General features: G+C 37.8%; 1 protein-coding gene across 4 annotated transcripts in view; it reads left to right on the top strand.

The window, feature by feature from the left end:
* lrrc4ca (leucine rich repeat containing 4C, genome duplicate a) overlaps positions 1–16,291 on the top strand; it is a 2,071,324-nt gene that overhangs the window by 1,708,100 nt on the left and 346,933 nt on the right. Inside the window, exons 1-2 of one of the 4 annotated variants that reach the window (XM_039744130.1) lie at positions 5,852–5,951; positions 6,452–7,635. The exons of 1 other annotated variant lie outside the window; for it this stretch is intronic. The gene's annotated coding sequence lies outside the window, so the exon portion shown is untranslated. Of the gene's footprint in view, positions 1–5,851; positions 5,952–6,207; positions 7,636–16,291 lie in introns of those variants that run through there. 2 more of the 4 variants (XM_039744113.1, XM_039744104.1) reach the window with 2 other exon arrangements.

Genomic DNA, 16,291 nt, shown 5'->3' with positions numbered 1-16,291 from the left:
TAATTTGTGCCAACCTAGTAACAGAGGCATGGCCAGAGAATTAAAGTGTGAAGCAATAAATGAAAAGGCAGGAGTCACCAGCAGGATGATGTGAAGCAAGGCGAAGAATAACAGGCTTGAAGCAGTGGGGTAAAGAAGAAGGGAGCAGTGAGCACCACGAAAAGCTGAGGAAAGTAAGGAAGCAAGTGAGGAGGCACATGGCCAGGGAGCCAACCACGTTAAAGGGGGAGTGTGCGTCTCTGCCATGAAATATGTCCTCTGTTAATGGAAACAAGAATTGAAACCGCCAATAGGGGAGGTCAGTTACGAAAGTTCCTTACAGCATACTGGTGAGAACAGGATCCATCCATCCATCCATTATCCAACCCCTATATCCTAACTACAGGGTCATCTGCTGGAGCCAGTCACAGGGCACAAAGCAGGAAACAAACCCTGGGCAGGAAAAGGAAACATTGGATGTGAGGAATAAATCCAGTCTCCCATGAGCTAGTTCCAGTGAAGACAGTCTCCTCAATGAGGTTCTTGTGCAGAGATTTGATGTGAAGCCTGTTGGTTATAATTTTCATAGTAACATAATTGGTGCGCCAACCTTCGAAAGCAGAGGCATGGCCAGAGAATTAAGAGTGTGAAGCAATAAATGAAAAGGCAGGAGTCACCAGCAGGATGATGTGAAGCAAGGCGAAGAATAACAGGCTTGAAGCATAAAGAAGAAGGGAGCAGTGAGCACCACGAAAAGCTGAGGAAAGTAAGGAAGCAAGTGAGGAGGCACGAGGTGTGGCAGAAAAGTAATGAGACTGATTTTTTATTTGCCAAAGTTTTTATTTTTTTCAAACATCAATGTTATCCCCTTCAAAGTAGTTCCCTTGGGCAGCTACACACCGATGGAGACGTTGTTCCCACTGTTGGTAGCAGCGCTGGAAGTCTTCAACCGGTATGGTCTTCAGCATGTCCGTTACACTCTTTTAGATGTTTTCTAAAGTCCCGAAATGACGTCCTTTGAGGACATTTTCAGTTTAGGAAAAGGAAAAGTCACACGGACTGAGGTCAGGTGAATAAGGGGCTGGGGAACCACAGGAATGCCTTTGAGGTCAAAAATTCTGTTATGGAGAGGGCAGTTTTTCGGCACCATTTTGGCACAGACCTTTCGCATGTGCAAATGTTCAGTCAAAATTTGATGAACGGTAAATCTGTTCAAATTTAATTGTTCACTCAACATTCTTAATGTTAAACGACGGTCTGATCTCACAAGAGTGTTCACACGTTCGATGTTTTCATTGGTTTTCGAAGTTGAAGTCCTCCCTGAACGGTGTTCATCTTCAACGTGTTTTCTGCCTTCCAAAAATGATTTGTGCCTGCGAAAAACTTGAGCTCGGGATAAAGAATGTTCCCCATAGGCCTGTTTTAACTTTTCAAACGTAACACTTGCCGTTTAATGGCACAACGTTGCTCCAAATTCCGCTGTTCCATTTTGCGTGACGCACAACCAAAAACACAACTTCGCTAATAACAGTCACAAAAATCACGTAGTTCACGGAAGGAGTTGAAACTCGCACTGAGCTATGGGAGGGTACTGATACATGTGCTCTATCAAGGACAACAGCGCAGCGTTGCCAGATCTCTTGCAGTGTTACCAGTCTCATTATTTTTCTGCCACACCTCGTATATAGGCCGGGAGCCAACCACATGGTAGGAAGGGGGGACCGAGGGGCAGCCCTTGTGCGTCTCTGCCATGAAATACGTCCTCTGTTAATGGAAACAAGGATTGAAACCGCCAATAGGGGAGGTCAGTTACGAAAGTTCCTTACAGCATACTGGTGAGAACCGCCAAAAAGAAGACGTCCATCCATCCATTATCCAACCCCCTATATCCTAACTACAGGGTCACGGGGTCTGCTGGAGCCAATCCCAGCCAACACAGGGCGGAAGGCAGGAAGCAAACTCTGGGCAGGGCGCCAGTCAAAAGAAGATGTTATTTTCAAAAAGTTTGTTACGGGGCACGGCGCAAAATGAAACATACTTAATGTTTGTAAGTACAGTGTAAAGGATGAGCATGGGAAATTTGGGCTTCCTACGTGTATTGGAAGTCACAGAAATAGTGAGGAGGGCTTCCCACTATCTATACATACAGTTTAGGGGGTACACCTGTTTTCCCCCTCATTGGGTGTTGCTATTGGACATGAAACATACCTAACTTTTATAAATACACTCAAGGAATGAGCATGCGAAGTTTCAGCTTCCCACCGATATGGAAAGTGGGAGAATTAGAGAGGAGTCAGTGAGGGCTTTGCCTTTTATATGTAGAGATAAATACATTTAGGCAACAAGGGGTTAAGATGGTTTGAGATTTAAAGGAACTTGGCATGGCACGTGGCATATGTGGTACGGTTTAATAAACTCAATTTGTGTGTGTGAGTGTGTGTGCCATTTTTGCATTTTGAGTGTAAGCAAAATTTTTGTATGGAATTGAAGTACGGTTTTATACATTAGGTGTAAAAGTTTGGAGACTGGAAAGTTCAAAAGTCCAAGGGTTGAGCCGGGTGGTGCTTGTGGTGCGTCAGTACGTGTGTACTGGGGTCCGGAGGTTGGAGGGGCTCAACTGTGCCATGGTGTGCTGATGCTGTCCATAACTTGTTCTGTACAATAATCCAAGTTGTGCTTAATTAGGAGGTTGGCCCCCTTCTGTTGGAAATCTCTGGCGTTACAACTTCCAATGTGTTTGTCCTTACAGAAATCACACTGATACAGAATAACAGTTACAGACAAAAATCAAGAATCTACATGATAATAAAAAGGAAAAGCAATCAATGTAACATAATAAAATGTACAAAGAAAGTTTACATTGTATAAGGAGATCAAGAGACGGTTAGGAAAAATGGCTCTTGTGGAAGGATCAGTCAGGAAAAAAAACTATCATATAACAAAATGAGATGGCACCAACATGTAAAAGCAGAATGTGGCATCAACATATTTATTAACAACAAGAGGAGGCACAAATACAGTATATATATATATATATATATATATATATATATATATATATATATATACACACCTGTATATTAACAACAAAAGATGGCATTAACAAATATCAAGAGATAGCACCAACATATATATTAACAATGAGAGGTGGCACAAATACATATATTAACAACAAGAGACAACACTGCTGTATATATTAGCAACAACAGACAGCACTAACATATAACAAAAAGAGGTGGCACCAATATATAAGAACAAGAGGTGGCACCATTGTATTTATTAACAACAAGAGGTGGTTGAAATATATATATATGAAATGGCACTAACATACACACACATATATATATATATATGAGGGCCGCCTGTGTCATGGGACGCCTCCTGCACAGGGCCGGCTCCAGCATCTGTGCTGTCCGAGGTAAAGGTGTAAATGGCGCCCCACCACTCCCTTTGCTTTGAGTGGACTCATCACTGCCAGAGTTGTACATAAAAACCTGGAGACACAAGAGAGGAGCTGGGACTGGAGAGAGCAAAGAGGAGGTTTTGGACACCAAAGAGTGGATTGGCAATTTGTGACCATCATAGGGGGTTAGGGCTTAATTTCATATTGCAACATCTATTTACAAAACTGTCTCAGAAAAATACGCTCTTGAAGGGGTGAAATTTCAGAAAACATACACTAATTGGGCTGTGCTATATAAATAAAATGTATTATTATTATTATTGTTGTTGTTGTTGTTGTAGTTATTGACAGGCTTTTTTATGTGTTTGTGTTTAATGTTTGTTGAAAAAAGAATAAAACAACATTAATTTTGCATATTCAAATTACCACTTTGACTGTGAAGTAATCTTGTAGGTTGATGTTTAAACTGCTAACAGCATATGTACTTTAAAATGACAGACAGATAAAACTTTGTTTGTCCTCAGGGGGATATTTGGCTTTTTACATAAGTTCTTTAAATAAATAAATATACACAAACACTATGGTCAAAAACGCACACCAATATAACTAAAAACGAAGACAAATTTAAAAAGAAAACTTCTGATGATTAGCTATAATCTTAACAAGGCAGCTCCTTAACATATACATTTAATTTAAGTTAATTAAACTATTTGGCATACTTTAAATAATCACAAAAATGCAATGAAAATGAAGTATAATTAAAACTGTTAAACATTTACCCATATTTACTGTATCCTCGCATATGCAAATCAGAGAGTATAACTATCCAATCAAGGTGCGACTTCAGAGTGGTTTTCTTTTTTTTTCCCAGTGACAGATGAACTGTGGAGAAGAGCCAATCTCATAGATGGTGGGGAACAACGGAAAACGATATTTGTTGAGTTTTAACGCAAGTTTTAATGTACGCCCATCTGGGAGATGATTACAGTTTGAATTAAATCAGCCTTTGGCTACGCATTCAAGAGCTGCAGTCCTGTTGCCGTTTTGATCGTTTAGTTTAATGTTGCCGTGCCTGTGCCTTCGGTGCTACACCAGTTGGTGGATTATTATTATTATTATTATTATTATTATTATTATTATTATTACCTATGTTGTTCGTGTTATTGTTGGATTATTAACTACATTGTAACCCCATCTTACTGTTGATGACAAGTCAGTGCCCATGAAAATAAAATTACAGCTACGAAACCGGCACCTGAAGCAAATAAAGACAAAGGTGAGTGCGGTGCAAACTGGGATTAAAAAAAAAAACCAAGTGTAGGTCATTAGGCGTTAAGACAAAACGTCAATGGCACACAAAAAACATTATAAATGGGTTGTACTGTTAGAAAAAAAATGCCGCCCCCCCTTAAGTTTTGCCGCCCAAGGTGACCTGCGTTTGGATCCGCAGAAGGGAGTAGAGAAGAGGAGACAATGAAGACATTATGAACAAGAATGCACATCCTCTCCCTGACATATTAACACTGAGGACTTTTAGCCAAAAAATAAAAGTATATATTCAGCGAATCGTGTCAAGAAATGCCACAGGGTCTCCGACAAACCTTTATAGCGCCTTACTCTGATTGCTTTAGCCAAGTCAAAAATAAAAAAATTCCTGTATATTTGAGAGAAGGATGTTGTTGTTGGAGTTGCTTTGTTATAATAATTATTGAGTATCTATCTATCTATCTATTATATAGCGCCTTTCATATCTATCTATCTATCTATTATATAGTGCCTTTCATATCTATCTATCTATCTATCTATCTATCTATGCTATCTATCTATCTATTATATAGCGCCTTTCATATCTATCTATCTATCTATCTATCTATTATATAGCGCCTTTCATATCTATCTATCTATCTATCTATCTATCTATCTATCTATCTATCTATCTATCTATCTTGTGGTTGTTGTATACCAAATGTTTTCTTTCAAAACGCTCCTTTGCCAGAGACAATAACATTGACACAGTAAATGACTACAAAGAAGCACCTACGTGCATACTTGAAGTACTTGAGTTAATGTTAAGAGGGTTATGGGGTATCCCAATTCACCAGTAAATTTACTATACTATACTATATATATATATATATATTTATATATATATATATATATATATATATATATATATATATATATATATATATATATATATATATAAAACCTTACGACAACAAACGTGCAGTGCTGCTGTATTTAATTCTCCCCGTCCTTCTCGAGAGCAGTTAGTCGAGCTTTTATTTCTAATTAGGTATCCAAGCGGCGGATGTGATGTCAGCTTGATTTCTGCACTGACATGCCTACCTGCATCTGTGCGTTCCAGACAGGCCTGTCGGCTTGGCACAATTCGGCCCACTAAATAATAATAAAGTTGACATGGGGATTCTCCGGGCGGACGGTAGGTGGCAGGCGTGACTCGCGAGTGCGGAGCTAGAGGCTCTCGGAGCGGCCAGACGCGCGGTGCAGTGGCTCTCGTTCCTTCTTCGTCGTGGCAGCAAGTGTTAATGCAATTGACCAATCAGTGGTAAGATGATGGGAGGTAATTGGGTAATTGTATTTTACCCATCACAAGAAGCTAGTAAGAAAAGGGTGCAATGGGAAAGAAGAGCGTGAACATTAAGAGAAGGGATGGACGGGGAGTCGTGGTGATGTGCCCAAGTGTGGAAGCGAGCGTTCGTGCAAACAGCAACTCCCGAGCAGACGAGAGCAGCGGCAGGCGCTTTGGACGCAGCGGAGGATTAAACTGACGTGTTTTTTTTTTTTTAAAGAGTCGCCGGCCGCCGTGATCGGAGATAGTGTGCTGTGCCTGCAGTGCATAGCGATGCTTTAGGGGAGCTCAATGAATGGAGCGGCTGAAGCTTGCTGCCTACGCGTCTTGTTGACGAGATGCGTTATTAGTAGCGGCGTGCTTTCGTCTTCTTGGCTTTTCTGTCCTTTCAATCAGGACAAATCAAAGATAGAGATCAACTTGTAGATCAATGCCGTCTACCTGCTTTTAATTCTATCTGTTTCTCTTCTTGCTAGTGTGAGTTGCTGCTGAAACGCTGGACAGTGCAATAGAGCGCGAGGAGCGGAGAAGAGCTGCCGAGATGCGATTTTTTGGGGGTGGGATATGCTATCTGTGTTCGACTTGATGGATGTGTCTTTCGATGGCTTGAGAAGATAAAGACAGACGTGGAAGTAAAATTAAATAAATAAATAAATAAATAAGAGGAATAAAAAAAGAAAAAAACAACCAATATTTCCAGCAAATGGTCGGCTGCTATGTCCTGATTGTGGAAATAGTATCATGTAGAAATGAATCGACGACATTGGAATGGGACCTGCAGAGTTTGCACTATGGAAAATGGAAATTGAATTTGGGTTTCGTGAGATGAGCTCTCGGATTTTCGAGTGAGAAAAAAAATGAAGGCAGAAATCGGAGGATATGTTCAAAAAAAGCTCTGCATGACACCAGCGTTTTCCTCGCATTGCTCCAAAGAATATCTCTATTCGTACAGACTTTACAGGTTAGAAAGTGGGAAAAAGAAAATGCATTTCCGCACTGGGCTGTGATTAGAAATCTAATCAGATTCTGCTGGCTGAAGTGTGCTGGAAATAATCATCATAATAATCATAAAGTAGAGGAGAAAATAATTCGGCCCGAAAACACTAGAGCAAGATGGTTTGGAATTTACGGATTTCAATAAGGAGACCAGAATGAGATACCGGGAAAAAATCTCAAAATCGGATATGGTCGACATCAAGTAAAGCTTTCCTTCTTTTTCGTGTTTTGAATAAGACAGGAGCTTTGACAAAGCTTGGGATTAAAAATTAAATAAAATAAAAATAAATCAAGAAAATGAGCTAGTGGAAAACTGGATAAAATATATTTATACGTAATTTATATTTATTTAGATATAATACAGCTACACGGTTTAAGTGCCATTTGCAAAGTATTCATACCTGGATCTGGAGTAAAAGTTTATGCTTTGCTTGGAATGGGGAAAAAAAAACCAACAAAATGAAATCTGAAAACTTCTGCTTCGTGGATTTTTCTAATCTGGAAAGCGCCTGGATGTTCACTTGGATTCGGCGAAATTGATTGAAATTTTAGATGGATTTTCGTTGCAATTGTCAGGGGGGATGTTGAAGCAGACACCGCGGATATCTCATGGTGATTTGCCTCTTAAACCTGCGAGAAAGGAAAGGCAAGAAAAGTGAGTTTGGTAGGTGGGCTTTCTTGTTTTTCACCCTTTTTTTTTCATTTTATCTGCAGGGTTTTTCCTGATGCATAGTTGAACTTTTATGGCTTGTTTTAGTAATCGGTGGCTCATTTGAAGCGTGTTTTGATTTGGTGGCATTAATAGGATTAAGAGTCGGGTTTAAAATGCGAGCTGTGTTGCTTTGCTTTGCATTTATGTGGGATCTAAAGAGAGACCCCTTTTTACGGTCACGATAATAAATAAAATAAATAAATAAATAAATAAATGCTAGCTTTCGGGTGGCTGGATACCATGGAAGATTATAACAGCTGCCGCAGGACAGACGATTCGCAGAATAAATTACGCATGTCGCTTTATGACTTGAATGTGGTCGCTTCTCGTGGAGGTTTTTCTGGTAACTGCCATTGACCTAGTAGTTTATAAATACAGGCAGTGGGTTACATTTTTTTTTTCTCTCTCTGGTTTTATATTATTTGCCCTGTGGCTCATGTGATTAAAAAAAAAAATTCCAGTACTTGTGGAGACCTCCACGCACAAACCCATTTCCAGGTGTACAACCAGGTTGTCCTAGAAATTATAATATTGGTCAGAATGCTCGTGGAAATGAAATCCGAATTAATGATGCAAATACGGATGTTTTTTAGCGCATCGATTTCTTAAATGCATTTGATTTTACAGGAGGTGGCTGTCTTGTGCCAGGACTCGACTATTTATAACCCTGCTGTCAGCTCGTCACGTTATGTCGTGCGCCTCCGAAGCGGCACTCGCATTCGACGAGATCCGCACGCTGCGCACCTTTATTCAGAAACGGTGTAACGGTGGGCATCTTTTTCAAATCAAAGAAAGAAAGAAAGAAAGAAAGAAAGAAAGAAAGAAAGAAGGAGCCTCCCGCACAAGTCATAGCTCTTTCTGGTTTTATATCGTATACTCTCCGGTCTGTGTTCTCGTCCCCGCGCTTTACCTCTACACATAATTAAAGTTCATGCTTTGGAATGAACGGGCGATCAGCACAAACGTTATATACCAGAAAAGTAAAGTAGTCGGCGAATAATACGATCCAGGCTTTGAGTTTGAGACAGCAGTGACCGCCGCAAAATCCTTCGTCTGTCGGTATGTCTTTCTGTCTGTCAGCCTTCTTCTATGCGACGACCCGTCACGGTGCCCACATACAACAGTAGGTTATTGTGCCTAACTTGCCTAGCTTGACATAAATCATTCCGGACCGGCCTCCCTCTCGCCAACCTACACAAAGTGTGACATTGTTCGTCGTCCATCCACTCATTCAGCCTCCTGAGGCTGTTCGAGGTATGGTTTAAATACAAATGGCCCCAGGGTTTCTTTATTGATCCTACAGGAAGACCGACGTGCCACCTCTTTACGAATTTGGAAGACTCCGTATCGGACGTTTGACTGTGTGCAGAAATGACCAACCGATGTCATCATTTGTCAAAGGTGGGAAGTAAAGAACAGCAGGAATCCGTAAATGCTGCATTGTAGGTCACCTGTGTGTCACTACAGAAAGGGTTTTACGGAACAATTCAGAACAAATCCCGAAAGATTTCTACCTGCCCCTTCGCTCCCACCTTGACAAATGAAGGAGCACATGGAAAAAAAAAAGTCCACTCAGTACGGACAAGGCAAAGAAATGTTGAAAACGAGCATTCAGATGTTGAGAAAGATGGCAAGAAGTGAGATAAGGGGCCTTTAAAATGAACATCGGCAGAAGGCTGTAGAAGGTGTTTAGAATAAAATACAAGGAAGGTTACCGATAAATGATATTACAATATACTGTCTGTTATATAGCGCCTTTCACACACTATCTATCTATCTATCTATCTATCTATCTATCTATCTATCTATCTATCTATCTATCTATCTATTATATAGTGCCTTTCATATCTGTGTAAACCAATGTGCTGTACAATAAAATAAAAAAAATATCAATAATAAATCAGTAAACAAAGTACAAAAAATTACATAAATACTAAAACAAATAAGTTAAAAGAACCGACTAGAAGATAAACAATTTACAGAAAAACAATGGATATGAAAAAAAAATAAAATAGATGCCATATCTATCTATCTATCTATCTATCTATCTATTATATAGTGCCTTTCACATCTATCTATCTATCTATCTATCTATCTATCTATCTATCTATCTATCTATCTATCTATCTATCTATCTATTATATAGTGCCTTTCACATCTATCTATCTATCTATCTATCTATCTATCTATCTATCTATCTATTTTTTCTTTTTAATAACACTTATTCTGTTTATTTTTTCTGATGTGTGGGTTGCATTTGCAATCCTCTCACAACATTTGGTGGAAGTTCAAATCTGAGACCTCATGCTAAGACTTGCAATGGAGGAAATGAACTCCAGTATATTCAGTAAGTTATGTGATAAGGATGTCCGCCGTCTCACTGACTTACTTGTTGTAGCTGGCAGATGCACATCACAGATATCTTTATATATCACCTTAATAATCTTATTTAGAGCACTTTTTAAAATAAATTCTGAATCATTTTTCAGAGCACACAATGATGCGTTTGATGAAATGTTTCTAAAAGGCTCGATTTACCAGTAAAGTAGGTGTGTTTTTTTTTTTTTTTTTTTTTTGGCATTTAAGTCTTTCTAGTTGGCTGTTGTGCAGTTTGTGGCTCCTCACGCTCTGTGGACGTATAGCTTAACTGAGACCCCATAACTGTACTTTTTTTGTGAAAGGCTTTAATCTGTGACAGTCTGTGCATTTGTACCGTATGTTGTAGAAAATGTCTATTTTCCTGTCCAGAATGCCAGTTTGTCACAAACCTTCACACCTGCACAATTCCAACTTGACCAGTGACTCGACAGCATATTTTGTTCAATACATTGAATTATTTGACTGTCATTCATAATAACGGTCTTGTTTCAATTGTAATGTATTTATTTTTTTGTTTTGGTTATGTTTTGAACAAATTTGCATGAAACACAAGATTAAGTGTATTCAGATAATCAGTGTCTGGATGAGAACAGACTGATGGGTTGTGGGCAAAATAAACCTCCCCAAACTAAAACTGGTTGACTGTTAAGTGAAAACGTCTTTGTGTCACAGTCCAAAGACACACTTGTCAAGTCGACAGGCAATTCTAAATTTTGTGTGTGTGTTTGTGTGTGTCCTGTGATATACTGGCATACCACTCTGGAATGATACAGGCAGTGTGGCACAGTGGGTAGGGTCTGAGAAAGTGGGTTCATAATCTGCTACTAACACGGTGCGAGTTATTTCACCTGCCTGTGGTCACATTGGGAAAAAAAAAAAAGAAATGTAACAAATTGTATCTCAAATGTTAGAAGTCATCTTGAATAAAGGCATAAACCTAATAATAATAATAATAATAATAATAATAATAATAATAATAATAATACATGTGCCTAATACTGAAAGAAAAGGCTGCTGCTCCAGAAATAGATGAGTTAGATGTGTGTGTGTGAAGAGCTAGAATAGAGAGAGGGCGCTGCTAATGTAATCAGTAGACGTTAGTGTGAAGGCTCACCATAAAATACAAGCACAGCCACACTGGGGTCATTTGGTAAGCCGTCACTCTCTGCTCTGTCCGTATATAGCCATAGATATAGCGCCTTTCCTGTCTCTCTCTTATATATACTACCCTTCATTTCTTCCAATCTATTATATAGTGCCTTTCATTTATACCTCTCTAACATTCATTATTGTTGTCACTTTGCACAGGTTATCGCTCGTGACCTTTGAATGGATGTGTCATCTCCAGTGTCAGACCTTGGCCAATTTTCCAATTAAAACCAACGACAGCAGCTGGCACTCCAATTCATTTAGGGTATTTGCATAGGGGCTGGATGGCCACTTGACTTAGACATTTTAGTCGGCCTTTATTCTTAATGACCATGGCCCCTAGAGGCTTACGTTCAATGGAATTTATTGCAGCTTGGAAATTTGTTTTTTTTTTGTTTGTTTGTTTCTGTTTTGGCAGTTGCCATTTAATTTTAATCATAATCTTGTATTTTCAGTGTCTAGTAAAACAAGTATGTATGTGTGTGTATATTTTATGTCTGACTTGACCTGTTCTGATTTGTACATATATATATATATATATATATATATATATATATATATATATATATATATATATATATATATATATATATATAAATCAGAACAGATCAAGTCAGAAATAAAATGAGTATATACACAAACTGAAATTACACACATATATGTACTGTATACATACACACAGACAAGCTCACACACACAGTATATATATTCTATGTGCATGTCACTTGTAATACACATACAGTATAGCATACATTTTATTGATTTTTGTTCTGTAACCATTTGAAGTTAATATTGCCATGGTCATATAAAGGAAAGTGCACAACCTTCAAATGTAATGAATTATATAGTGTCCCCCTATTAACCTGTTATATTGTGCCTTTCATATATGCTTACCTGTACTGTGTGGGTGTACCATATGTGTTAATAAAATAAAATGTATCATACATGAAGTGTAATTCACTCTAGTATAAAATTTACAATAACACGTAAAAAAGCCTAATTAGTTTTGTTATGATTTGGACTTTCATATTATGTGTGGTTGTGTGTATAAATCTATATACAGTATATATATATATATATATATATATATATATATATATATATATATATATATATATATATATATATATATATATATATATATATATATATACAGTTAGGATACCACCCTAGTCACCCTATATAATTGGTAATATCGAAATCAGAAAAAAACTCACGCTAATTGTAGAGAGCTCCAAGTGAATTAACCAAAATAGTGGCACAACGGGTTTTGAGTCCTTCTGGCAGGAAGAGGCGGGGCCAGGTGGACAGAAACCAGAAGTGATGTCAGGGATGTTACAGATGTCAGTTATCCAGTCCGTAAGAGCAAAGACATTAGGAAACAACACAACGGCAACCTCTGACGATACAATTAGAGTCACTAAAGCATGTCAACTGTTTTCTATGTGCACATACATAACTCTCTTTCTCTTTCTCTCTCTCTCTCTCTCTCTCTCTATATATATATATATATATATATGTATATATATATGTAATATGTATGTATGTATGTATATATATATGTAATATGTATGTATATATATATATATATATATATACAGGTGCTGGTCATAAAATTAGAATATCATGACAAAGTTGATTTATTTCAGTAATTCCATTCAAAAAGTGAAACTTGTATATTAGATTCATTCATTACACACAGACTGATGTATTTCAAATGTTTATTTCTTTTAATTTTGATGATTATAACTGACAACTAATGAAAGTCCCAAATTCAGTATCTCGGAAAATTAGAATATTGTGAAAAGGTTCAATATTGAAGACACCTGGTGCCACACTCTAATCAGCTAATTAACTCAAAACACCTGCAAAAGCCTTTAAATGGTCTCTCAGTCGAGTTCTGTAGGCTACACAATCATGGGGAAGACTGCTGACTTGACAGTTGTCCAAAAGACAACCATTGACACCTGCACAAGGAGGGCAAGACACAAAAGGTCATTGCTAAAGAGGCTGGCTGTTCACAGAGCTCTGTGTCCAAGCACATTAATAGAGAGGCGAAGGGAAGGACAAGATGTGGTAGAAAAAGTGTACAAGCAATAGGGATAACCGCTTGTACCCTGGAGAGGATTGTGAAACAAAACTGTGGGGGAGATTCACAAAGAGTGGACTGCAGCTGGAGTCAGTGCTTCAAGAACCACCACACACAGACGTATGCAAGACATGGGCTTCAGCTGTCGCATTCCTTGTGTCAAACCACTCTTGAACAAGAAACAGCGTCAGAAGTGTCTCAACTGGACTGCTGCTGAGTAGTCCAAAGTTATGTTCTCTGATGAAAGTCAATTTTGCATTTCCTTTGGAAATCAAGGTCCCAGAGGTCTGGAGGAAGAGAGGAGAGGCACAGAATCCACGTTGCTTGAGGTCCAGTGTAAAGTTTCCACAGTCAGTGATGGTTTGGGGTGCCATGTCATCTGCTGGTGTTGGTCCATTGTGTTTTCTGAGGTCCAAGGTCAACGCAGCCGTCTACCAGGAAGTTTTAGAGCACTTCATGCTTCCTGCTGCTGACGAACTTTATGGAGATGCAGATTTCATTTTCCAACAGGACCTGGCACCTGCACACAGTGCCAAAGCTGCCAGTACCTGGTTTAAGGACCATGGTGTCCCTGTTCTTGATTGGCCAGCAAACTCACTGACCTTAACCCCATAGAAAATCTATGGGGTATTGTGAAGAGGAAGATGCAAGACGCCAGACCCAGAAGAGCTGAAGGCCACTATCAGAGCAACATGGGCTCTCATAAGACCTGAGCAGTGCCACAGACTGATCGACTCCATGCCACGCCACATTGCTGCAGTAATCCAGGCCAAAGGAGCCCCAACTAAATATTGAGAGCTGTACATGCTCATACTTTTCATGTTAATACCTTTCAGTTGGCCAACATTTCCTCTTTTTTGCATTGGTCTTAATTGATATTCTAATTTTCCGAGATAGTGAATTTTGGGCTTTCATTAGTTGTCAGTTATAATCATCAAAATTAAAAGAAATAAACATTTGAAATACATCAGTCTGTGTGTAATGAATGAATCTAATATACAAGTTTCACTTTTTGAATGGAATTACCTGAAATAAATCAACTTTGTCAGGATATTCTAATTTTATGACTGGCACCTGTATATACACACACACACACAAACACACACACACAGATACACTAACTGACCACATGAACCTAAATACACTGAATTCTGAACATTTACGTATGTACCATGTCCTAGGAGCCTATGAATATGTGGGCTTTTGGGAACCATGCTTTAGGACAGGCAAACAGACATTAGTATTATATATATATATATATGTGTATATGTATACTGTATACATATATATATATACTGTATATATATATATGTGTATACACACACACACACAAACACATATATATACATACAAAGTATTTTAAAGCTTTTTTCTATAACTGCTAAAATCAGAACAAATCAAGTCAGACATAATATATATATATATATATATATATATATATATATATATATATATATATATATATATATATAAACCCAGATATATATATATATATATATATAGATAGATACTTTATTAATCCCAAGGGGAAATTCACATAATAAAGTATCTATCTATCTATCTATCTATCTATCTATCTATCTATCTATCTATCTATATATATACAGTGTATAGTGTGTGTGTATATACTTTGCATTTATGTATACATATATTACATATACATATATATTATATATATATATTCTATGAATGTGTCACTTGTAATAAACAAAGCACTAATGTACTGTATATTCTCACAATTTTCATTTCAAAATTCTCCCTGCAACAACCAGAACAATGCCGCCTGTGATATAATTGCCCCTTATAAATAAAAGCAATTAAATTAATAACAGTACGTTTAATTTCTTCTACCACCTAAAGCAGCTATTTGGCAAAGACAGTGACAATACGGGATTCTTTTAAACAGGTTGAAACTGCTGCTTAGCAGGGAGGAATTAATGTCGACTCTTGCCTCATTCACATCCTCGTCACATTTTAAACAAACTGAAACAAGGCAAGAATGGAGCCGAGACACAGAGACGGAAGAATCACGGTGCATTAATTCAGATTGCAGCCTTGCTTTAGATCACATGGCGAATGAATCAGTGCCACTGAAAGTCCTGCTTCAAATAATGAGGCAAACGTGTGAAAAAGAACTAAATTGTGAAGCAGTGTGTCATGAAATATACAGGAAGAAGGCAGCAGTATGTTCAGATAGAGATGTGAAATCATCCAGCAATCCTTCAGGAAGAAAAAAAAAAAATCAAGTATGTTTAGGAGGAATACGGGCTGCGGCGTCAGTGCAAACCAATACAATTAGGAAGCCTGATGGGAGCAGTGCATTATAAAAAGAACCCAGACTGAATTATTATTGTGAAAAACCCAAGCTGTGTGCTGCAGTGATTTACAGAGCATTTCTTAGATGAATATGCCTGGCTTTGTGTATATTTACATAATTTAGCGTCCATCTCAAGACCAACAGAAACTTCACATTGACTTCAATCCTGATACCAAAGATGGGACATGCTGTCCTGACACACTTCACACAAATGCCATAATAGTACAGGAGATTAGCATTTAATTTGATCATAATAAATACAAACTGGGCATTCATTTTAGTCAGTCTATCTATCTATCTATCTATCTATCTATCTATCTATCTATCTATCTATCTATCTATCTATCTATCTATCTATCTATCTATCTATCTATCTATCTATCTATCTATCTATCTATCTATCTATCTATCTATCTATCTATCACAGTATATAGTGCCTTTCATATATGTCTGTCTATCTATTACACAGTGAACTTTATTAACTATTTGGCTGATGACTTTATCCAACTTATGACAGTTTTTCCTCAGAGCCCCAAGATTAGCCCTCATATTGTCTTCCTTTTAATTCTTTATTAGAAAATGTCTTCTTTAGAATAATTTTAGATATTCTATTTTATCTATTGCATAGTGATTGGTTTAAAATCTTATTTTAAAGTATAATGTTAAATATGATG

Source organism: Polypterus senegalus, chromosome 1 (assembly GCF_016835505.1).
Source record: "Polypterus senegalus isolate Bchr_013 chromosome 1, ASM1683550v1, whole genome shotgun sequence".
Classification (NCBI taxonomy): domain Eukaryota; kingdom Metazoa; phylum Chordata; class Cladistia; order Polypteriformes; family Polypteridae; genus Polypterus; species Polypterus senegalus.
Note: the sequence above shows the minus strand (reverse complement) of the source record. Positions and strands in the feature narration are given on the sequence as shown.